The sequence below is a fragment of the Nothoprocta perdicaria genome, unplaced genomic scaffold, assembly GCF_003342845.1.
Source record: "Nothoprocta perdicaria isolate Ctin4 unplaced genomic scaffold, notPer1 scaffold_81, whole genome shotgun sequence".
In the NCBI taxonomy this organism is placed as follows: domain Eukaryota; kingdom Metazoa; phylum Chordata; class Aves; order Tinamiformes; family Tinamidae; genus Nothoprocta; species Nothoprocta perdicaria.
The window spans coordinates 1410248-1436283 of NW_020456099.1; the positions used below are offsets into that span (position 1 = coordinate 1410248).

The window sequence follows — 26036 nt, forward strand, 5'->3', positions numbered from 1 at the left end:
ACCACAAGAGGAAGAGACCAAAATAGAGGTGGGGATTTTGAGYATATCTGCCCAACCTGAAATGCAGATTGTTTCTGAATTGTATGGAAACCCACAGAAATCTATACATGGCAGAAAGTCACCAGAGAAGTTCCTGTTTGGCAACTAACCCCTGAAGCAATGTAATCAAGTAAATTTTCTAAACTTACCTCTTCATCTCTACTTTGATCTCCCAGACTAGTTATGACCATGAGTGAGAGGCATTAGTTAGATTCGATCATTGCTCTAGTGAAGTCAATGTCAAAACTCCATTGTTTTCTGTAATTACAACATTTTGTCATCGTCCTTTAGTGATAAGCTGCTGTATGTGTAGCTCAAATTTAACTTGAAGATGATTGAATTGTGTGCTATAAACTTATATGTGGGTTTTGATCACTGAAAAATTTTGTAGTTTTGGATAGTTGACCAGTCCAGTACATGCAGTGATTAAAATCACTTTGAATCTTTGGGTTTTTGATTCACATCTGAATTACTCAGTAGTTTTTCTGCTCTAGAATCTAATATTTAGCTGTATACAGTTACATGAGGTTTCTGGAGCGTGTACTCTTGCCTTAAACCTTGTGTGTCTAATCTACCTATACAATTTTTCTCAGAATCGTTTATTGGGACGTGAATGTGCCAAATAGAAAATAAAATGTTAACTGTCATGTAATTTATAACTTATTACATACTTCATGTAATGATATTTCTAAGAGTTAGCAATGGGCTTTATTCTGTTTACAAYGTAAAACACTGGGAGTCAAAACTTGCGTAACTGGAGAGCAGTGGCAGTACCAAGAAGGTGAATTGCTTGAGGTCAGCAGAAATTGTGAGCTCACTACTTTTCAGGTTCAAACACAATCAAGGAGACTGTTCTCTAACTACTGCAAAATAAAATCATAAGGATTTTATATTTCGGGTTAGAATTCAGAGCATACTCATCGGACAATACTCACAAAACAAACTATTCAGAAACCAGCTTTTCAGGAATATATCAGTAACACTCTAATTGGAGAGCCATAACCCTCTTCAGCTTTGTAGAGAAAGCCAACACTTGGAGAGGGAGAATGAAGGGCAAGCTAACAAGCACTGCTAGCAAGCTAACTGCTATGTTAGTCTGTTCCACTCACTTTTCTTGTCAGAAATCCTTTAATAAAGCAAAGACTTTAAAGAGCCAGCTTTCCACTGCAGTGAATTTAGCTGCCTTCAAAGAGAGCTGCTTCTGCACGAGATGCCTGAGAAATACAGGACAAAGTTAAAGACTGAGATTCTTTAGAGAAGGCTGGGAACTAGCTATTATAGTTGAAGTATTTGTTACGAACCCATTGTGACTGCTTTGAGACAGTTACCTAGACTAAAACCAAAGCAAAATACTTAGAAGAACTAGAAAGCTTGCTTTCAAAGGGAGCCAACTCCCAGCTCCTGCGAAAGGAGCTGAGTCCRTACTGCAGCTGTTCTCTGATTTGGAATGGGGATTTGCTTTATAGGTATGAAAAGGTTTTGGGTACGAGAGGTATCTGTTCCYTTACATTTCCATCTCTTGAGACCCTTAGCACTCGTCTATGCCCGCAAGATTCTGGATGCGCCTGTGAGCAGTGTGGTTGGAAGATCTGAGGTTCTTTCCAAGCCTGCAATACTAGTGAATAAAGAAAGGAAACAGCATATATTTTTTCTATATATTTCTTGAATGAAGTGGCTAAACAGCACTTTGAGTCATCATACGAAGGGAAAAAATTTGAATTAGGTGAGAGCTGGATGGCAGCATAATGGAAAAAAAGTCTCCTCATTTTCAGCAGCTAATAATCAAAACAATTTGACGTTCCTTCCAACGGAAGCCAAAAATATGGAAACAATTATTTAGAGAAGAATACAGCAAAGTGATATATATACTTGTATTTTGCATCTGAAGACAAACTGTGTTTCTGATTTCCCAGACGAATATCCACTGCAAATATATTGAGCAAGGAAAAAGGAGGGAGGGAAAAAAGCATGACCTCCAAGTGTGATGTAAAGAAGTAGAAAGCTGTAGAAAGATACTTTTTATCAATTGCATACTTAATTACCGTGTTAGTTCCAGTCCTAAAATTGGTTGACCTTTAAAGCAGTGAAGAAATGTTTGTCACTGAGATTAAGAAGCTTTTCTTTAGATGCAAAAATGATGTCTTTTCATATAATGCGGGAGCCTTTTTGGCCTGAATGTTGAAAGAAGGTTTTGATGACCATGGCAGTTTTACATAAATAACAGATATTAACTAAATTGAGGGTTGAAAAAAGTCCAGATATGCTTATGTTATCTGAGTGGAAAACATCTTATAGTATTTTATATGTTGTGATCTGGTAACTCAGAATTTAACAGACAAATATATCTGAAGATATCTGGCAAAGATTTTTTTTCAGTCTGAGACATAGGAAGCTTCTGCCATGAAGAGCTTTGGTTGAAATTATTAATCGAGAACTGGATTTTTAAAAAAATATATGCTTATGTAAAATAATGAGCTTTGCGTTATAGTTCTTATTTTTAATAATAATTCATCATTTTACTTGTTTACAAAAGCATTTGCTATATGAATGTTAAGAACCGCTTGGAATTGAACAGAACAGATGGATAAAAAGTTAGTGCTAATTAAATATGACCCCCTACAGACAAAACACTATTAGTGCAAAGATATATTTCATATTCCTTCAGGAAACTGAATGCAGCTTTCAAAGCTGAAGTTCAGTTACTTGTATTATTAGTCCAAATTATGTTGTTGGTGGTTACTGCAATCCACATTGTTTCTCTTGTTAGATAACGGGCCATATTAGAAATACTTCTGCATATCTAAAATATCTGCCAAAAAAGTGAACTTCTTAGTACAGCAATGTTCATGGACAGTGTAATCTATGAAAACCAAGAAAATGTTGTCATGAATAGTAAAATGTCTAAACTAATACAGAATCATCTGAATCAATGAGAAGTTGCTCCACAGAACAATAATGACAGGGACAATGAAAATATTAGTGCTGAAGAGAAATAAGGATTAATATGAGGTGAGCAGATGAATATAGGACAGAATCAGAAAGTCTAAAGCATGATATGCTGTACCAAGAAAGCACACAATGGACAACAGGAAGGCATTCTGCAAATAGGTAAAGGAAGCTCCTAAGGAGAGAGGTGCTCGAAGAGGAGGTAATAACAGATACCACCACCAAGGTTAACATAATGACCTTTTTTTTGTTTCAGTTCTCACTGAAAGGATAGAAGAACCAGCACAGTATCAGCAACAGGGAAAAATATTCCAGCTAGAGCAGGAAGGCAGCAAGCTGGAGGTGGCTGATAAAATAACTGTTTTCAGATCATCTGGGAATGATAGAGATCTTCCCTGAGTACTTAAATAAGTGGATGAAAAGCCTGAGTGCCACTAGCAGTTGTCTCTGAGAGCTTGTGGATGATGATGTGAGATTCAGAAGACTTCTGGAAGACCATCATGATTCATAAACCCCATGAGTTGCTGCTGATTTCTCAGCTGGAGTGGGTATTTAGAGATCTCTCCAGACTTCTTTGGAAATGTTTTTTTTCCCCTCTCTTCTTGCCAAAAAAGTGATTTTTGGTTTTCAGGCAGCCTTTCCCATTGCCTCTGCAATAATCCAGTGGCACTTGCCTGGTTGAGTGTGATGGGAGTCAACCACACCTCATTATCTTTGCTAAGAAAAAAAATCACCAAATTCCAGCCATTGTTTGGCTTGGCAGAAGGTGTTTTTTATAAGAGCGGGATTGTGAGAAGGTCATGACAGCACCGATCCTGGGACACCAAACTCTTTATAGTCAGTAACATTTCACAAGTTGCCAACCAAAATAATTATAGTATAATTGAAAAGACTGGTAGGTAGTGGACATTTTCCTCCAAGTAACTTTGCCCATTGACTAATTCTCTGCAATAGACAGATTATTTCTGCGAGAAAGCAATATGTGGAGTAAAAATTATAGTACTGATTTATTTTACGTTATTTGCAGAAAACCACTAAGTATTACTTTTGATACTTGAAGAATGCCTCAATTATTGGAGAGGAGTATTTTTTTTTTTTTTTGCTGTTCATCATGGCTTCATTGTATCCTGTTAAGTTGGCATTTCAGGGCATTTACAGTAAATATTTTTCTTAATTGATTTTATTAATATAATCTTTGCTCTTAAGAGCCTAATGATCAAGGCAATTCCATGCCTATCATGATTACATGTCACATGTGTAATCAATAGCAATATCATAGAAGGAAAAATGTATGCAGCAAATTATTGCTTTATGTCCTTGTGCTTGGGACACAAGGCAGTCACTGATAGGGTGCCTTATTTGTATGGCTTGTTCCTACTTTTGAATTCACTTTTAGGAGGAAGGGATAGTCTGGAAATCGTGAAGAAGCTGTCCCCAGTCTGATTGGTGAGGGGTGTTTCTGCAGTAAGTCCCTGCCGCAGCTTGGAGAAAAGCTTAGTAGTGAGCTTGGTCCAGTGGTGTAATGACCGTTAAGACTGGAGAGAGCAGAATTTAGCAGATGTGAAATAGATTCTTTTGTTAATTGTGATCCTTCAGTATTATCAGAATTCTCCAGTATTATGATTATTGTTTTTCATTTTCCCTATCTGCCGATTTAAAATATTCTTTGTCCTGGAAGTATTATGATTTTTTCTACTCACTTGTGCTCTGTGGATTTCTTATATGTCACGAGCATTTAAGAGATACTTTCTTTCCCCTTTTTGTTTGTTTATTCTTTTCAAAACTGCCCTGTTCTTTTTTATAAATATGGTAGATGTGTGCTTGATAATTCAGAGCTTCTTCATGTTCCTCTTGAAGCTGGTGCTGAAATACATGTTGATCAAAAGGTTAAGTATCAATAACWTTTATTTCCTATCAGAGATATGGATAGGAATACACTTCACTATAGTTCTGTAGTGTGTGTTAGATGCTTGCTTTTCAAATCTTAGCGTACCTGTGAACATTTTGAGGACATGTGTGCTACAGGCCTTCAGAGTAGTAAATCTAGTGCAGACTGGGATGCTGTTGGGTAGATATTTGTGAGATTTTGATTTATGATGATTCAGTGGGGTCAGAGTAGGTGGAGTGTGTGGGATAGATGGAGAAATTTAATGAATTTATGTAAAGCTTATGCTTTATCACACCAAGAATATTTAATCGCAAAGTTGTTTCAGATTTTATTAGCCCACCGTGTGCCTAAGCATTACTCTAAGAGCTGAACATAAATTGTTTGATGACTTTTCCCGTTGTGAAGGTTAAAACTTTGTTTAAATTGATTCATTATTTCTTGTCGCTTGATTTAAAGGTAGACCTTGGGCTCAAAATTAGTCCCACATGTTTTGAAACTTGGATCTGAAAGTTGCTTGAAAGTCCATGTAAATTTGTTACCACGTTGCTCCCCTTYGACCTGGAGGAGCCGCAGAGTGTAGTAAACAGTGCTGAAATGTGGCTGCACGTGACACGAGTCACTGTACTCTGAGGTAGGACTACTCTCCTCTCTACTCCTGAGTTAGGAGACCTGATGAAAAGCAATGTGACCTGTGCTGAATGGGCCTAATGGAGCTTCGTTTCCCAAAATGGGTATTTAAACTTACAGCCTCACTGTCCATAAATAATGCACACGCACTTAGTGTAAACAGAGGCAAATGGATGATGCACATTGTGTGTTAAATTATATCCAAATCTTTTACCACTGCTATTAATATTTCTTATTTGTGAGGGTCTAATAAGGGGAAACACTTTTCATTAGCACAGTTTTTTAAAACAATTGGCATGCCAATCCCTAATGTCATAGTTTCTTTTTTCTAGTGTTATTATGTATTACCTAACTAAGTATTAGGTAATACATAAGTTTTAGGTAATACATAAGTTTTATGTGCTAAGTATGGGATAAGCTTATATTCAACAATTAGGTATTTCTGTTGTTACACAATGATCTTCATGTGATGCGATAGAAAAACATGGAAATATGTGTATTTGCCTTTATTAGCACTTTTTAGGTTATTGGGAAACAATTTCTCAATTTAGATTACTGTTCTTTGCATGTGCTGTTCTTTGCATGCATACCTGCATGTGTATTTTTTTGCATGCTATTAAATAYAGAACCTTTTGCAAAGAGGCATCATATTGAAAATACGGGCTCATTGCACGAAAAATATGTTGTTAAAAATATAAAAGACTCCATTATTAAGCCTGTTTGGTAGTGAAAGAAGTGCTTTGAAACTCATTTGATAACCCTGATCATACTCTTGGTATGGTCATCTCTGGGAATTGTGTGAATCTGCTGGCCAGGATGGTTTGCCACCGGCCTAGTGAGAGAAAGGGGAAGAAAGAAGGTCAAACTGTGTTAGCATCATTATAAATGCCCTGTAAATGCCATGTCTTTTCAGCAGAGTAAAGATGCCCCTGCTGACATCTCTGACAACTGCTGTAAAGTAGCTCTCTTAATAAACAATATAATAGTTTATCAGAGTAAAACTTGAAAGTAGAATCAGAATAAAGTATCAACTAGCTGGAAAGGGGTTGACTGGGATATTTGCTAGGAAACATGTCATTGTAATTGGCCTGAAGTCRGTGTAGAAGCTGGCTGAGCCATTTCCTGGAGTAAGGAGAGCTGGCTGCTTAGCTGAGCTGTGTTCAGAACAAACCTAACCCTAGAACTCTCTCTGTGCTAAAGATCAAAAAAAGTAGGAAGGTGAACAAATGATTCACCCGAATATCTCTATCTGAAATAGCTCTTCAAGTGTCTGGATGTTCTCTGAGACGAAAATGTAGCCATCAAGTGGATGTCAAAAAACAATGAACAGAAAAATGTAACTTCAGAGGACYATAAGAAAATCAATACAAATATTCACCCAAACAGGTGGATATGTGTTAACATATTCATGTTAATCATTGTGATTAACATGAATCATCAACATACCAACATTAATGTATGTATTAATAACATGCTAGGAGGAAATCTATTCTCACCTGAAAAAGAAACAGAAAAAAAGTTCCAGTTCCAGCACTGAAAATAAGATGAGAAATGTGAAATCTGCAGGAAGAAACTATAAATACAAGTGCTGGCTTTAAATTTTAGTAATGGGCTGAAGAACTCAAAACAATGAAGTAAAGTGTGCTTTGCTGCTTGTTTGCACGATGTTATGTAGGTAAAAATCTCTGTCTCCACGCTTAATTTTCAAAGACCCCAGAGGCCCATGTTTAATTTAGCAAACTTTTGAATAATATCTCGTATAAAATATCTCCATGGAACTTGGCAGAAGAGGCAGAAAAATGTTCAAAAACAGGAGTTTTCTTTAGAAATCAATATTTTTACTTCAGCTAATTACTTAGCCCAAGATTTCCTTAACATGTTTCCTTAATATAGAGGAAATGAGAAACAAAGATCTTTTTGATGATTTATATCTCCTCTGTAGAGTCAGTGGGCACCCTGAGGGGTTCATAGGTAGATGCAGATAAATAAATCAGAGGCTGATCCAAAGCCTATTGAAATTAATAAAAGGACACTTGTTTAATTCAGTTGAATTTGGACTGTTTCTAAACTTATCCAAGAGTGAACATTTTATTGTTGCATAATAATTCACCCGGAATGCCTATCTTTACGAAACCACTGTTTTAGTGGATGTCTGTATTATATATGTGTGTATATAAGACTATTTTGGATCTGTTAATTATTTCAGAAGTTGGCATTGATGGATCTCATTTTGATCTGTTAAAAGCAGTGAAAACTTTGAGTTGGTTTGATGGAACTCTCTAAGTCTGATCTTTTTATTGACTTGAGATGTCAGCGATGTGGAAATATTTAGTGTTTTAAGACAAAATTCTTGTGAGCATTTTCCTGACTTGTAATTTAGGCTCTGGTTATATGAGGTTAATGCAGTGGTAGGAAAAAGCGTAAGATAAAGGATAACTGTTTTAATTTGCCTTAACTTTTCTCTCCAACCCACTCTGCTGCCATAAACTTTTTGCGTGTAATTGCATGAACAAAATCGCAAGAGAATGGACTTCATTGTTACACCAGATATTCTGTATTTGAGCTTGATTTATTTTAAGCCACCTGGAAAGAGCTCTATGGATGATTGCACAGCAACAATGTTCGTAGTAAAGTCAAGCAATTCTAGTAAAAATACAGGACCAAGACTGTGGAGGTGTAACTCCACTTCTGGTTAACCAGAAGGGCTTGAACGATGGATTTCCTGTCTGCTTTGAAACATTTCCAGAGGTAATACATATTTATATATTTACTCAGTATACACATTCATTAAATGCATCTACATCTATTTTCTGTCCTTATTGAGTGGACACTATTTTAATTCTTCAGGATGTTGACTGTAATTGCACTATGGATGATTTTACTCTTAWTTTAAATGCTTTCATATTTCTGAAAAGCTTAATTGGAATTAGTATTAATGACCAYTTAAAAATGTTTTTGATGGTGAGATGAAATTTTTATTCTAAAGTGAGGTATTCTAAAGAAAACAGAAGTATAGAAAAAAGGGAGTATTTTTGTTTAAAAAATTACAACTCAATTTTGCTTTTAAATATAAAGAAACCATTTCCACAGGTATTTCAAGGACTGAGTAATGGAGCATAGGAGGGATTCTACTTTGGGATTAATATTTTTGGCTTTGAGAGGCATGATGCAACCGCCCTCTTTATTGTTCATTTATCCCATAAAGAACTGGCAAACCTTCTTCAAGCGATACTGCAAAGATGTCTGCCATGATTGTGTTTCAGATTAGGTGATGCCTTGGACTGAGGTAATTTCCCAAGCACTGGAATTCCAAACAGTCTCAGAGCATGTGGGAAGAGTTTCTCCTAATGAGGCAACATTTCTAGCACTTGTCTGGGTTCAGGAAGTCCATCTAATGCACAGGCCAGAGTCCAAAGGCTGCTCATGCAACTGTATTTTGTAGTATCTGGCTTTAACAACAAGTAAAGATTGTGATTTAARTATTGTCCCAGACTGATTGTCATATGCATGTGAGTATACATCTGTACTGTCAGATTAAGGAAAAGCATCTGGGGCACCTGCCAATGTGAAGTTGTTTGCCCAATATTCACTTACCTGCTGAAGTGACACAACAAGCTGACAGATCTAGGCCTCTATTGCTGTGAAACCCTTTTGTATGTGAAGCTTCTGAGGTGGTACAACTGTAGCTGATGTCAGCTTTGCTGCCTCTGTGAAATTTCCCTTAAATATTTTCAAGGGTTTATGTGCTTTCAGATGTAAGTRGGGATCTTTTCCTCTTTTTTCTTAATTATGTTTAAGTGGAATGCTTTAAAATGTCTTCAGCAAACTGATAAATAGGCAAAACAATACTAAAACCARCCATTTCCTGAGCACATGTAAAGATATCAAGCTGAATTCCCCCTGCCTCTGTCCTTAGAAGATTCATGTTATGAAGTTAACTCTAAAAATCACCCATAAACTCATGTAAGTAGTGTAAATTATATTCRCTGTGTCTTACTGTCCCACAATTTTTTGGCTACGTTCCATTATCTTTAATCAACATGACTGTGATCCCTGCCTGGACACTTAGAACCCGAAGGACCTGGTGCTGCCTGCCTGGCAGGCAGTGTCCGCAGTGTCCTGGAGGATCCTTGGCTGCTTGGTGCTTCCATTGCAATCAGGGCACTGAACCATGGGCTTTTGGACTCCCAAAGCAAAGAGACAGCATCCATACATGTACCAAAAATAGGAAGTCCACACAGTTTTCATTAGTTGACAGGTCTAAGAGTTACTGAAGCTATTTTTTTCCTTGACAAAAGCAAATGGAGTGTTGGGGCTTGTGACTAAAGCTTAGAAATGCTGCTCAGTGCCGGAGGAGTGCACAGTGCAGTTCTGTAGCGGTAGTTTCAACTGCTTTTACTGAGCATAAAGCAAAAACTTCTCTTATTTTTGCAAAAGATAAGAAAACCTTTTGAAAGCAAAAGAATATCTTGGATTGTAGAGCTTTGAATTAGGCAGTTTTTATCACAGCYATGCACAGAGCCATCTACTTGGCATGCGTTAGAGCAGTGTTATGTCTGCTCTAACTTGTGCAAGTTGTTAAATGCTCCTTGGAGATGGGAGTCRCTGGGACTTTCTGGTTTGGGGGAGAGCTTGGCCATTTTTTTTCCTTTGACTATATRCTACTCCTCCCTGCAATACTGATGAGCCTCTTGTGCCTGGTTATGTTGATTTTAAGGTCTTTTATGTCAGTASCACAAAGTTGTCATAGCACAAGCCCAAACCTGGGCTATTTCACAGTGATAATTGACATAACACCTGCTTGCTTGCACTGGAGTCAACAATTGCATAAGGTTCCAATTAGTTCAGATTTGGCCCAAAGTTTTTGGGAAAACAGTGAGTATTTTCATATAAAGTGTTGTGCATTTGTTCTTGGGCTGTGTATCTGAAATATGTTGAAATGTACTTTTCTTGTAAATCCTAATGGAAAGTTTCAATGGTTCCCTGTTTGACCATCGCGTGCTGGCGAGGGCTGAGTGACAGTGGGGAAGGCCAGCGGAGAGGGCTGTGATGAGGGTGTTTTTGCAGGATGGATGATGCATCCGCTTTGGCTCAGCACTGCTTGAGGGATCATGATTAAAAGCTTGGGGAGGCTTGTTACTGTTTTCAAGTTGCCAGTTCTGTGGGTTTCCTGTGGAACTGGACTAGTTGTTAGCAACAGCTGTGGTTAATTTTCAGGAGCCAAGGATAGCCATTTTGGGGGCTTTTTGAATGCTAAGGGAGCTTTTTGGCTGTCTGGTTGATGCAGCGGTTTCCATTGTGAATCTTGATTGTCTCCAAGAGCTAATTGGAGGCTGAGAGCAAGGCCTGTGCATCACAGAGCCAGTGCCTGGCTGTCAGGGGGGCTGGAAGCTTGCAGGACGGCATTCAGAGCATCAATTAAGTGCAGATAATGGTCCAAAGATGGGGAATTTGATCAAGTTCTCTAGTTGATTAGGAAAATGGCCCCAATGAAATGAAGTGGCAATTTAATTCTTAGCTTGCTTGTAAGTATCACTGGCGAGGGGTTGACATTAGGACGTGGGGCTCAAAGGCATAAAAACCGTCATGGCGAGGAGCAAGAAGCCTCACCACTGACCTAAGTAGGCAGAGAGTTGTATTAAATAGTTGACATCAGGTACTTCTGACAGTCAATGCAAACTTGTTGAGAATTATCAGTCATCTGGGCMTGATTATGAGAACTAATATGATACAACCATGCATATATGAAACTTCTTTGGTCATTCTCCCAAAGCTTTCCTGCTGGGCCGAGCAGCTGGTCTCCCTTGGTCTGAGTCCATAACAAACACAGAAGCGGTGCCCAACTCAACCCGCGAGTAGAACCTGCTGTGAATCTTTCCACCGACTGATGAGGGGAAAGAATGTCAAGACCACATTGTGGGTAAGGAATTAGTGGATGGCAGCTGCCTTTGTGAGGATTACGGAGGGGGGAAAAGCTACAGATGAAAGCAGGAGGGTTTAGATACTGATGCAAATGCAGAAACTAAATTATACGAAGTATACTACAGTATATACTATAGTATATAGCGTGTATATATGCTCAAATATAGTAAATACTGCCTCTTCCCTGAACTGCTACAGGCAGTGGATGCTGTTTGTGATAGAGGAAAAAGAATGTGGCAGGACCGGGTAAAGGAAGCAGGTCAGTAAGTGTTGTTCTCATCTTCAGGGTGTCTGAGCTAGACCGACTCTTCCCTTCAAATTCAACARAATAAAGGGAAGAAAATTTAAATGCCCACCCATTCTGGAAAAAGGAAAACTCAKCAGTATCCTTTCATTGCAGGCTTAAAAAGAACAGTCTCGTTTTCAGCAGTGCTCCARTTCCCCTTGTGCGGGATTTCCCCTMACTGTTCAGGCCATTGGGATATACCTAGAGATGCATGTACAGAACCTGTTTTGAAGTAGTCTGCTTTCAGGTAAAGAACGTTAGCACTCCACTAGTACTGGTATATTTGATATGGTGTAAACTGTATGTGTGGCTGCAGCAATGATAGAAACCTACAGACCWGGAGACAGAGCGTTCTGTTGAGAGGCGAGACGTTGCTGGTTTGGCCTAAGAGATGAAATTGCTGAATTCCCTTGATTCAAGTTAGTGCTCTTGTAACATGTTTTAATAAAGTAAAAATAAGTTCATCTAAACCTTGATAGAAATAATAATGATTTGTGCAAAATTACTTTCCAAAGTACAATGGAAATAAATGTAAATTGAATTAAGAAGAAAAGAAGTGAAATGAAAAGATTTCCCCAGTAGAGATAAATTTTGCAGTTCTGGGGGTTATTTTCACATATTTTTGGCTGTTTAATCCCATTTTTTTTTTGTTGGCAGCCCTGTCTGGTCCCTCCTGTAAAATCTGCTAAAAAGAAGTTCCTGTGTAGTGTGTATGTTAGAATTGTACTGAGGCAGCTTGGCTGCCTTGTGACAATATTTCACACTTCGTCCCTTATGAATTCCAGAGTGTTACATAAATATCTGGATCACAAATAAGAGTGCAAAGAGACTTGGAAGAACTACAGAAATAAATCAGTGAACACTGAGACCTTTCCATCCCTGACATCTCTGAAGCAGAGATCCTCCTTTTCTTCCCATTTCTAGTTTGTTCGTACATCCCAAGAAGCAAGAGGAAAATATTTTGGTAYAGCTGGTATAAACCAACCTTTCCTTCATTCCTTGTGATGTGAACTGGAAAAAACTTCAAATATTCTCTTTATTTTACAGTCTTGCATAGTCCCTGAAGCCTTGCTGTTAGGTAAAATGGAAGGCACGATTGTCCTCAAAGCAGAGAAGTTTCTCTGTCACTCTTGCTGAGTTTYTTGGGATATGAGATTTTTATTATAAACTGTGGTTCTGAAGAAAAGCTTTCTAGAAAAGGATTTGAATTTGATCTTGAGTCTGAAATGGTGTTCAAAATCTTGTTGACACTTGCTCAGCTTGATGAGCTGGATGGTGACAAAAGTCACTAATCTGAGTTTTTCTGGGATGTGTTATCAATAGTTTGAGTTGGTTTTAATAGAGTAGGGGSCTGATGTGCTTAAAGTGACATTGGGGAAAAAAAAGTGGCTTGGCAAATGGCAAAAATGGTTTAGTTTTTTTTATGCCCTGTGAAACTCATCTGTACTTCCACCATCTTTAATTCTTGTGGGAGTCTTGCATTTATTCCTAGGGTGATGAGTTACATGAGACACAAGATTTGCTGGGACCTCATGCAGTTAGTGTAAATTAGATAAACTGAAATAGTCCCAAGAACAGATACATCTAAGTTTAAAATTATAGAGAATATTTAATAATCATACTATTAAATTGCTTAAATTATTAAATTATAAAATTATCTAGTATAATTCTATAGCATATTATTATATAAATTATATATTATTTTAATATATAATAAATAATACAACTCTATACTCAGTTCAGTACATTTCATTTATGGTACAGGCCTGCTGACAGCTATAAAACAGCTTCAGAGGAAGGAAAAGACTGATTGGGATACTACAGCAATGCAAAGCTCTGATGTTCATTGCAAATATGTGTTGTGTGTAAGCTTCTTAAACATGGAAGTGRTACAAAATCAACCCTTAGGCAAGAAGGAAGGGTTTGCTTCCACAGAAAGACAGTGTGGATTTTAATAGGATCGTTAGGGGCAGCTTGTGATGAATCCTGCTCATTTTAGCAGTGGGGATCTGCTCTGTGGCAAGGAGTTCCTTTACATATATGCATACATAAATGCACACGCGTGTGTGTGTACACATACGCGCACACATAAATATATGTGGTTTTGTATTTTTAAAAAAATAAGCATCTTCTATGTAGTTGGGTCTGTGGTTTTGCAGGCCTCTTCCCTGGTTCCTGATCTCTGAATAACCCTAACTGAGCTACTGCATTTTTCCTATTGCTCTCCAAATGATTTACTCTGGGGAAGAGTGTATAAACCCCGAATGGTGATGAGTGGGGACTGGGTGGATGGAAAGATGTAATTCAGTGGGAGGCTGCCCAGTTCCTTTCGCATACCACCAAATAACCAAAAGCTGCTTTTGCACTGCCAACCACTTCCCTCTCACCCATACTTACTTTCCTACATGTGTATTTGGTTTCAGTCTGTTGGCATTATTAGCAGAGAGTCATTTAGTTCCTGCATGCTGGTCTGAATCCACATTGAATATATAAAAGGTATGTTCAGTTAAATTCAAGCAGCACTGTGCCTAGTGAAAATGAAGAGAGTGAATCATCCTCTGAAAGATTTGAAGACACAGTGCAGGAATCCTTTTACATGATGATTTTAGCATATGTATAAAAGGAAGGAAAAATAGCATTACGCTGGAGCCATAGACAAGGAATTTCTGTTAGATCGATAACGTGTTTACACTTAAGTCTTTTACAGAAGAGACTGAATTGGCTTATGGCTGAAAGATGTTCCAAAATATAATTGTTAATTAGACAGTGTAATGGGAGCGAGGGAGGTGATTTTGTTTCAAAGAGGGATTGCTTCCATTTCACAACATTCTCAAAAAGATGTTTTTCCTGAGTTGGCTGTATGGGTAGCCTGCTTTCCTCATCAAGGAAAAAAACCAAGAAGATGTACTATCTTTATATGCATATATATATATGTAAATATGCCTATTTATCTAAGTTTCTTATGCCATTTTATTTTGTAACAATTTATAATATTAATGTCTGATAAAATGATTTGGTATTAATAGCTCCTTAGGAGTTTCTATTGGGTAGACACAAGCAGGAGACATAAATGGTTCCTCTGGGAGTGGAAAATGGCTGAGTTAAGAGCTCTCCTGTTGTTGTCCCTGCAGGTCTGATTTCTTCCTGCAGTTCTYTGAAATGCAAATGGAAAAAGGTGCAAGTTGTCTGGTTCCAAAAGTGCTGGTCACCTACTTGTTAGCAGGAGACCACTGCAAAGCATATTTCCAGAATGACAACTGTAAAATTCCATCATCTTTTGAATTGACTTCTTTGACTCGAGAACAACACTCTCTTTCTTGCCGTTGCTTTCTTGGTCCTAGCTGCAGCTTTAGCAGCCTGGCACTGTGCTATATACCTTCTCCTACACTATTGAGACCATGCTAATATGCAGATTTTTTTTTTTTGTAATTCAGACTTACCAGTTTTTCATATATCAATGACCATCTTACATAACAGAAGTGTCGATCCTTTATGTTTTCCTCTTAGTTTTCCTGCTTTTTATTTGTATCTTAGAATAWATTTGCTAACTTACTGCTGGGGAGGCTACCCTGGATCACTTACTAAGTGCTTGCTTCATTTTGTATTTCTGTTTGTTTGTTGACATCWGTTGTTGACATTGTTGATTTTTGCTTATTTTGTGAGAGTTTAGAGAGGAAATCTCCGGTAGATGTAGCTGCRGTGCTCTAGGAGAGTCTCCAGCTGACGGCCCCACTTTCCTGCTGCTGGGACCCACGTGCACCGAGGCGGAGCGGTCGGCTGCTCAGTCTCACAGCCAGGCGAGAGCTCATGTGAAACCATGTACAGTCAACAGCATAAGCCAAGGTTTTGGTTGTGGATGAGTATGAGGGAGGAATGGGGTCCCCCCTGCCCTAACTCCTCTGGAGAAGGGGTGCCTGCCAAGCRGGAGGGCCAGGGAGCTGGAGCTGGTCACATCCTGAGCCACCACAGAAAGGCTTGGGAGAAACATCTTTGGGACTCTGAGCTTTTCTTTAGAACAAAATCAGGGTAGGCTGTTGCTGAATGACTTTAATGTTGCAAAACTCTGCAAAAACAGGGGATTGGGAGAGTAAACAGGAAGATGCTGTTTTGCTTTGGTAAACTGAATGAAAATGTTGGACAGATTTGTAAACTTCATAGATCTGGTAGCCCTCTACTGTAACAAGCAGACTCATGTAGCTGTGAGGTTAATCCTATGAGTATGAAGGAACTGATTTATTTTATTTTATTTTTATTTTGTGAGAATCCCCTAAATGAAATCCCATCACTTCCTCAAAAGGAAGCAGTGGAAGATGTCACTCCTTTAGAAAAGGAAGAGCTTCTAATACTCTCCCTACCACAACCCCCAAAGCTGGAAAATATTTCACTTAGCCTGCACAGTTCACCACTCAGGCCCATATTTAGACCTCAAAATTGTCCCCTTTCAATTTTGACATGATTATGAAGCTGAGTTGTTAAAGCTACCTAAGGCAAATGGTTTGCCAGACTGTTATCAATGGCAAAACGTTCAGAGGAGGCAGTAAAAGGGAAGAGGGAGTAGGTGAATTTGAGGTGATGGTGATGCTGGGGAATATGGCCCAGCAAAGTGGAAATAYATGGCGTAATGTGCCCAACAAAGGTGGAGGAAGGCAGGGTGAAATGGTTCTGCTCCTGCTGTGCTGAGGGAAGGAGCTGCAACCTTTGACATGGGTTCACTGGAAAGAGGTAAAGCTGTTCTGCAGCATCTTCCCTTTTTKGAAGATAGACCCTCTATTGTACAGTAGATGGTGTGTCCTTAAAACTCCCATCCAAAAGCAGTGACCTCAGGAATTCCGATTATCAAAACRCAATCTGAGCGATAGAAAAAAAGAAAAGGAAAAAAATGCTTAAGAAAAAGACTTGATGCAGTATTATGGACAAAGTCTTTATTATATTTATACCAGGATAAGTTTTATTACTTCATAAAGCTCAGTCATGTGCATAACTCAAGCAATTAAACTCACTGGGCTCTGTGTATTTGTTAGCATTGTAATAGCACAAAACTTATTTCCACAGGTGTTTCAAAAGACCCTCAGAGGTTGCATGACTGAGACATTAACATATTATTCTAATAACATGATGCTGCTCTGTCTGACCCAAGAGCTTTTAACTTTAATAATTTCCAGGTTATTCAATAGCCAAAATGTGTTTTCCGTTCATAGTTTCACACTGGTGCATTTTCTTTAATATCAAGTAGTGATATAATGAATAAATTATATCCAGATGAAAGCTTGTCATTTGATACTTCATCCCAGAATCCTGATGGCGAGTGGCAAAGCAGGCAGCTCCCAACAATGTGCTATTGACAGGAGGGACAAGGACAGAGGCAAAGGGCTGGCCGGTAGGAGGAATGGGAATGGAAAAGCCTCACTGGGCAAGCAARTACTTTGGTACTGACAGGGCAGATGGAGAGCAGCCTGGTGTCTTCTGAGTGGGGACTGGTGAGAGGCTACTCAGCTCTGTGGGTTGGATCCCCTCTCAAGAAGGGCAGTATATAATAAAGGAGCATCAGTGTGAAATGGGGCATTAGCATGAGTTGATCTCACTGATATCTAGAAGCTTTCAGATTGGTGACATGCCACGTGGCGGCAGGGTTATAGAGGAGAGACAGGAACTGCTTTTTTTTTTTTTTTTTTTCTCCTCTGGGCCTCCTTGGCTGCCCCCACAGCTTCTCCCCACAGAAGAGGAGGGGGATGTTGGGCAGACACAGTGGGAGCTGCTGAGGCCAAGTATCTGTCTCTGCACTGCCCTGAGCCAGATCCCTGTGTGATGCTTATTGTAACCTGCATAATTGCCCCAGGTGCCAAGGTGATCTCAGCYGGGGTGATGGGGGCTGATGGAGGAGGTGTGAGGGGGAAATCTTACTTGAGTTGGAAAGCTTGCAGAACTCTAATGACTCTGAGAATGGGGTGCCTCACTGCTTTCACACCTGGTGCCAGATACTTGGTTTTGCATTTGCCAGAGAGCAAGCAGCAGCCAATGTTCTTTACTTTTTTTATTATTTTTTGCAAGACCACCCGTAACTTCTGCTAAGAGAAAAATAAGATTTTGCTAGTAGGGATTTTGTCAGACTTAGATTTCCCATATATTTTCAAAGGCCAACCTGCTTGTCTCTTCCCTAGGATTGTGCAATATACTAAAAACTGCTTGGGTGCTACTATGTTCTTTCAGAGCAGTGCGTAACCCTCTGCTGGCAGGTCCCCAAAGACTGGTGTAAGTCTCTTCATCTAGACTGCTGGTGCATACATTTGCACATTTTCGATATGTGGACATAAGATGTGTTAGCTTTTCACTTATCCAGAACAGATAGCTTCATGTGCAAGTGCTTATAAGTGACATAAATGCCAAATTTAGGAATTGCAACTCTGGCTGCCAAATTTCTACCTTACACTATATGCCTAAAAACTATAAACCAATAAATAAGTTGGAAATCTTTTCAGGCCTACTTGACAGAAGTCTCTCAAAGTCTCCTGTTCATGCTGGTAGTAAGACGGTGCAAAGTGTTAGATATTTATCCGAGAGGCTGATAGGTAACAGCTTAATTATGACTTCAAWTTTTTGGGAGGCATGGAGATCAAGTGAGGGGAGTTACCATTCCAGAATTTCCATATGATCATTCTTCCAGTTCAGAAAATATAACCCTGACTGGGGAAATGACAGACAATGAATCTGCAAGTAGTTTAAAAAAAAAAAATTACTCAAGTGGGAGTCTATGAAAATAATGCATTAGAACAAGAGAGGCTGTGGAGTCTCCTTCTCTGGAGATCTTCAAAACCCACCTGGATGCCATCCTGTGCCACATGGTCTAGGTGACCCTGTATGTGCATAAGGATTGGGCTAGATGATCTCTAAAGGTGCCTTTCAACTTGAAAGATTCTATGGTTTTAACAGCAGTTTAATGTCAAAGTTGTGTATTGCATTGTTCTGTTGATGATATAGTTTTTGATTGAAAGCAAATTTCAAAATAAGATGAGTCCTTAGTTTAGCAGATCGGGTGCCCTTTCGGGAACAGCAGACTGTGATGTAAGTGAACTTTTATTGCCCAWATTCTATGAAAACAGAATACTTTTGCTCGCATAGATTAATTACCAACCCTTCCTTTCAGAGGAAGGATGCTCAAAAATTCTGTAATTACCTAATCTCATCTGATGGGCTTTAAGTTTAAAAAAGCTGGTTAACATATTTTCCCTCAGAAGATAAAAGAAAACAGTTGCCTTATAGTTTTTCAAGATTAAAAATAATCACACTTGAAATGATCATGAGTGAAAAAGTAATGTTTACATGTTTTGTGTCCTCAGCAGGTCCATTAACTTTAAATTTATGAGCTAATTCAGATTATCTTTATGGAATAAAGCCCAGGATGTCACAGTAGAGATGGTGTATGGGGAGAGCTCTGGTCCACAGTCAAAGTGCAGGTAGCTAAGGCACTTGATTAAATTATTGGGAAGGCTTGATCTAATTTAGCGGATCACAGAGCCAAGGATGGGAAAATTATTGTGCAACATTGCCTTGACTGTTTTAGCAAAAGTATTTTTATAGTTACTCAAATCCTCTTGGGATGATATTATTCTTACTTTACTAAAGGAAATGGAGGCAGTGATTCTTCCAGCTGCACCATGGATTCCAACTGTTTACCTGCCTTGTCATTTTTAAATAAATGCTGACCTTGTAAATGCGGTTGAAATTCAATAGCAGAGACCTTAAAAGTGAGAGCATTTGTCTTTATTACTTGTCAAAGCAAGGTATTGTATTATCGCAGGGCTACCAGGATGATCAGAGGCCTGGAACATCTGCCGTGTGAGCAAAGGCTGAGGGAGCTGGGCCTGTTCAGCCTGGAGAAGAGGAGGCTGAGGGGGGACCTGATCAGCGTGTATAAATACCTCAGGGGAGGCAGCGAGGAGGAGGGGCCGGCCTCTTTTCAGTGGTGGGCAGGGATAGGACTAGAGGAAACGGCCACAAGCTGAGGCACCAAAAGTTCCACAGGAACTTGAGAAAACACTTTTTGACAGTGAGGGTGACAGAGCCCTGGCACAGGCTGCCCAGAGAGGTTGTGGAGTCTCCTYCTTTGGAGATCTTCAAAACCCGCTTGGATGCAGCCCTGTGCCMCGTGCTCTAGGTGACCCTGCGTGWGCAGGGGGGTTGGACTCGATGACCTCTGGGGTCCCTTYCAACCTTSGGCATTCTATGATTCTATTATTAACATAAATGAAGAATGCTGCACCRTCAGCTGAGGACATTGAACAAACACATCACGCTCTGTGCAGCCACGAAAGGGTTTTCATCAGCAGAGCATGTGAGAAAACTGCAGGCTCCAAGATGGCAATGTGTGCTGTACTGGGGAATTGTTAAAGCAGGTATGGTTTTAAATGAACTGGTCAAGTAGCACTTGTCTCTATAGCAGTGCTCCTCTTTAAAAACAAAATTGTAGTAAATTTGAAGTTTAGAGAAATGCAGTTTGGCTTGAATCACTGCACTTATGATGTGTCGCGTTCTTCACTGAGCAGAGAATTGAAAGATCAGTGTGACACGTGCGAACTGAAAGCACATGGTGCAAACTGAAGCTGGTCACCTGGCAGCTGACCAAGGAAAACCCATCAGCTGGCCAGCCAGCCGGGTGGCGGGGATTTTGTAGCAGGAAGGCAGCTGCTTTGAGCCATTCCTCTGAACAGAGTCTCACTGGAAGGTCATTGGTGCTCTGCATAAATGGTATTTAGCAAATGAAACACTCTGTTGTAGCCATTCTCTTCATTAATTTTGTTAAAAGTGGAGGGATTTAGTTTTCCTGTCCCTTTATATTTGTTGAGAATGATTGCTACTAATTTACTCCGAAGGAAGTGAAAAGACAATGAATACCACCATGCAATCCTCTATAACTGCCAAATCATGAAAAATAAGAGCTATTGCTCAGCATGAATATAAAGCCCCATTTCAGCTTTACTGGCCAACTCTTTGAGGAGATGCTCAGCTCTACACTGTATGTATACAAAAAAGTATAATAAGCACTTCTACTTGGGAACTAAGTCTGATCTGTAGAGGCCTGTTGGTTCCTCACAGTTGTCTTGGATTTTGGTTGGGGTGGACATGGCTGAATAGAAGTGTTGACTTATTATTGAGGCTGAAGGAGGATAAAAATTCATCTTTTTGTCTTTTGGGAATAGTATTGGAAAAARATCAAGGTTAACTTGAAATTATTTGCTGTGTCGTCACACTGCTGAAGGAATAGGATACTGCCCGACTGCTTTGAGTCAGCTTTGCTACAGAATATGTAATTTTTTTGTTGGTGATGCTGATATGCACATGAAAAGAATTACACACACAGACAATAGGTTTATAGACCCATCACAATATTTGCCTTTCTCAAATAGCTGCTTTTTTTTTTGTATAGGACAAAAGATCTTAAACTGTCCAAGTAAGGAGATAGAGCTTTGCAGGCTCTGTGAGCCAAGTCTGCCAACTGCTTGACCCTGTAAAACTGCTTGTGTTACCCTCATGTAACAGGGGTCTCATTTTGGCTCCTGCAGTGCCTGGAGCWTTTGAGATTCTGATCCTTGCAGTTCTGCCACTTTTCCTCTGTACTWCTTCTGTCTTCAGAGGCCTTTCTTCAATCTCATTACATGTTGACAGGACTGTAGTATTTGCATGACATAAAGACACATGGTAGGCACTTKTTCACATTGAGTCACTTTGTGACTCTTCCCAGGTTCTCATGGATGCTCTTCAAGGTGTTAAGGCCCTCCTTTTGGCTGGTGGCCTCTCAAAGGCTCAATAGTCTGATCCTGTGGTATTGGCCTGGGTTATTTGCTGGGAAATGTCACCCAGATATGGGGCTCCCTCGAGTAGCCTGTGATTCCACATGAAACATTCACTGAGTGCAGAGCTGGTTTCAGAGTTCCTGCCTCTATTCGCACATTTCTGTCTCCTGCTGATAGTAGCTGCCCCCTCCCTTGTGCCAAATTGACTTCAGTCCTGTAAAGATTTAAAATCTATCTAAACTTGCTTGAAGGCTGCCTGAAGGAGTATTTTTCCTCTTTCCATGGCCCTAGCTGTCATCTGGCTTCCTGCTGCCCCCCAAGCCTTGTGTCTGCACTGGTGACTGCCATGAGTCAATTGGTGACTGGAAACTGCTTCTTGCAGCCCAGGAGCTTTTCTGTAGGGTTACTGATGCTAGTGAAAATGCAAGAGTGGGAGTGGACATGTAGGAATATGATAGGAGAAGCAGGGACAAAATATCTACTGGGAAAGCTGCACTGTCTCGTTTTGCCTTAAGCCAATTATGAATTTGCAGCCATACCCCTCATCTTTGAATTCATCTGGCTTAAAGGACAGAAAAAGCTTTTTATGGAGAATGAAGATAAAAGCAGATTACCTGGCAACTCAGCTGGTCGTAAATCYATTTGAATTGCCACAACTATGGAAGCAATAATCGGAGTGTCTTGGCATATCTGAAAGTGGAAGTACCTTAAAATGGCTTGACCACAGGAAGGATTTGTAATGCAGAACCACATCCATTTCCCTTCAAAAGCAATAAAGTTCCTCTGTAAGAAGAATTTCCATTCTTTCATTTTTGTTTGCCTATATGGATAATTGTGCTAAGATCTAAAACCATACTGACCCCAACTGCAGTTTCAGAATCTTTTTCTTGGTCACTTAGAAACATGCCTACCCTTCGGAAGGGCTGGGGGTGCTGCAACTCCTGTTTAAACTCAGATAAAGCTGTGTYGTCTGCCTGTAGTGCATGATGTGCTGTCTAGAAAGAAGAGGAAAAAAAAACRAGCGGGGGCTCTCAGCTATTTAAAATGCTGCTTGAATAACTATTGGACATGCCAAGACATGTTGATTTATAACTACTCTTTTCATCATTTAAAGCAAGAAGAATAACAGAAGGAGGTGAATTCCTCTATTAGCTACTCATTAATTTTTYGCTCTTGTGGCTAATTAGCTACTCATTAATTTTTCGCTCTYGTAGCTATTAACCCACCAGCAATCATTAGTTTCAGGACAAGAGCCATGTGAGTGCCCTGCTGTCAGCAGTGGGAAGATGATCAAAACAACCATAGGCAGGTACTAAGTGTCCTGCTGTCAAAGGGTTTATCTGTAGTGTGTAACATCAACTAGGGCATGTTTGCATTGGTAAATGAAATTTCATTTTTATCCTTGTTTTGATTTTTTTCTAACATCTCCATCTCCTTTGGAGATTTGTCAACTTTCAAAGAAGAGGTTTTTTTTTTCCTAGAAAATAAGTGGAGATAGAGAAGTAGGAGCTGTGAAACTAGGGGACTACTTTAAGGAACCTAACAATTAGTGATGCTCTTTTTTTTTTTTTTTTGCTATCTCACATGTTGGTATAGTTTGTACTTCATATTGATTCAAGTTTACACACTTTCATCTCAAAAGAACAGAAGTGTTGGTAAATTAGCAGCTCACAGTCTCTTCAGGTTTTGTGTACAAGGCTCTAAAATAAAAATACTTTTTGTTACTGAGAGGACATAAGAACCTTTTTCAGAGATGAATAAACCCTTAAGCCTATCCCTGTCTTCTGGGCTTTCACTGGAAACATTTGGTGTTTAAGTTTAAATATAAGCAGAGACCCCCAGTGTGACCCTCTCTGTGCTGTGACTTAAGTGGCACCAGGAGAGCTGAGGTGGGGTTGAAACATGCTGCTCTATTGCAGCAGACATAAGATACCTGAAAGCCTGCGGGGTAGAAAGGACAGGATGGAGTATTTTAGAAAGGAAAGAATAAAATCTTCAGGGAGCTTTTGTTTTGTTGTCTTATTTTTCCTTTTTGTGCAACTTTTAAAGGTTTCATTAAAATTCTTGCATGCTGCTCATTTTGTAATGCATTAACCATAAAAAGATAAAAAGGTTTTGGAAAAAAACAAAGAAAAAAGTGTCCTAAATTAGTAGTTCAAACATTATAGTTAATTAAAAGCCCCACTTCCACCCCTTTCAAGAAGACCGTGTTATTAGGATTACAACTTTGAGCATTTACTTAGGAAATGTGAAAGCGGAGGTAGATGGCACAACTTGGTCCTTTTCTCAGCAGGCATTATATTGCTGCTTTTAATTAAACTGTCATATGTATTGGTCATCCCATTGTTTGATTTCATGTCCTCTTTCCAAAATGTGAGGACAAAGGAGTCTTTTGAAGACAAATGTGTAACACCAAGTTTTCATTCAAAACACAAATTGCATAAACTTATATGTAGGTAAAATGGGTATTTATAAGAGTATGTCTGAAGAAATGCCCCAAGAAAGCTTTTCTGGGTTAGAAAGGTCTGTGATGGTTTACTGCATGAGTAAAGCACATCCAGAAAATGCAGCTCAAATTCTTTTCCTGGCAGTTTGAGGTGCCATCCACTGTTTTTAGCTCCATTTTACACCAAATTTTTAAGTACCTTGTAAGTAAGGTTTGACTTCTTTCTGTTTCCCCATGTAAATATCTAGCAGCTATTAGTGAAAATGTTGGTAATATCCTTAATCCATGAAGTTTAAAAGCTGGCAACCGTCACCAATGCTTTATCAGAAAACTCAGTGATATTTCTGAAATACTCCTTGGTGACTGCTGAGATGAGCCAGTTCTGCAGGAAAAGACAGCTGTTATGAGTACAACTGCAATAAAAATGAGTCAAAAAGTGCCTAATTTCAGTTTTAGGGGAGTAGCAAAAAGCAGTTATTTTTAGAAAATTTAATGCAAGGAGAATGCAAAGTGCTGGRAAGACCTACACAGATGTCAATTTTTCTTTTTCTCRTTTTTTTCCTGTTTTCTTCTTAGTGCCCTCTTTCACCTCCCACCTTATAAAGAATACATAGCATATGCATATTGTAGATACAGAAACATTCACGACATCAAAGAGGGTGGATCTGTTGCTTGGGTAATCTATAAGATTATACCGAGCATAACGTTGCAGGCCCACGCCAGACACCTGACCCCTGAAAGGCAGCCGTAGGCCCCGCCGCACTTAAGCACAGCCAGTAGTGTAGTTAGCAGCCAGCGTGCGGTCGAACAAATGGGCATTGTTGTTACAATTGAAACCACATGCTGGGTGATATAACGTAGGTGCAACTTTCTTGAGAATGTGTGGACAGTTGGAAATGTGAATGTGTTTTTTTATTTATGTTATGTCTGTGTGTCTCAGGGCTCCCTTACTCTGTTTTCTTAGGGAAACTCAGACACATCAGACACGTTGGATTGATGGAGCTGGGCACTGACAGAGTGAGTCTGTTCCAGCTGCAATGACTGTGGAAGAATTGGATCTGGACCCTCTTAACCAGCCCTCTGAAAGTAAGATTTCTGTTACCGTGACCAATCGCCAAGGACTATTTTATTTTAACCCATGTCAAATCTGAGCCTACCTATGGGGCTAAACCACAACCTTCTGAGCCAAGTGTATCTGAATACAAACTCTCTTCACTGGCTGTTTGTTACTTTTTGGAAAATTTAGCCACATACAGTGGTATGGAGCAATCTCCACCAAATGAAACTTCTCAAGCTTTGTTGAATTTGAAATAATGTATACTCCTTTCTCCAAACTTACCGAGTCAATGCATCAGCTCCTTGTTTATTAGCAAATGAAATGAACAGAACACAGCTCTGTATTGGATTTTCTCTTCAGGATAAACAAGATGAAAAGAAAGATTTAATAGTTTACTTGACTGCCCCTTATTCTGTAAACCATAAGCACTTGTGAGAGCTCTCATACGTATTCCATATTGAGCACCTAGCAGCCTGTAGACAGCTTACACTGTTCTCCTGGGATGCTTCCAGTAGGCAATCCTCTTTTTTCTTTTTTTTCTCTATAAAATTATCTTTTCAAATGCTTTCATATCTCAGTGATATGTAATAATAATTAAACTCAAGYGCTACTGAATTCAGGTGCTATGAATTCATTTTCCTGTCTGGAAAAACAGTGCTTTGGGTGGTTTGGGGAGGATATAAATCTGATAACAAAGAAAATGATGGAGAGTAGACTGAGTGAGGAAAAGCTATCGATGTGCATTACAAGAAACAAGCAAGTCAAACAGAAAAGGAAGCAAGGAGACAGCAGCACTTGTACTTTTTACGCTTGTTGGAACTGGCCGTAGTGTGGCCAAACACAAGGCTGTGTCACAGCCCCAAACATGCAGGATCTTCTCAGAGATCTTCTCTGATGCTTCATAAAATATTCTGTGATAGGACTGAAAAGAGGGGAGCTCTATATGACTGGATGTTGACTATTGATTCAAAGGAAGCAATACACCCTTCTATCACAGAATATATTGTGTTAAAAGAAGCAGCTTCCTGATTAATGCA

The 26036-nt window shown here is 39.3% G+C and overlaps 1 long non-coding RNA gene across 3 annotated transcripts in view; it reads left to right on the forward strand.

Moving 5' to 3' along the window:
- Positions 1-25532, forward strand: part of LOC112958146 — a 71682-nt gene extending 46150 nt beyond the window's left edge. For 2 of the 3 annotated variants that reach the window (XR_003251357.1, XR_003251358.1), the window contains exons 5-6: positions 11274-11420; positions 24907-25521. This is a non-coding gene — a long non-coding RNA (uncharacterized LOC112958146). Of the gene's footprint in view, positions 1-11273; positions 11421-24906 lie in introns of all 3 variants that reach the window. The other variant, XR_003251356.1, reaches the window with a different exon arrangement.
- Positions 25533-26036: the final 504 nt, after the last annotated feature.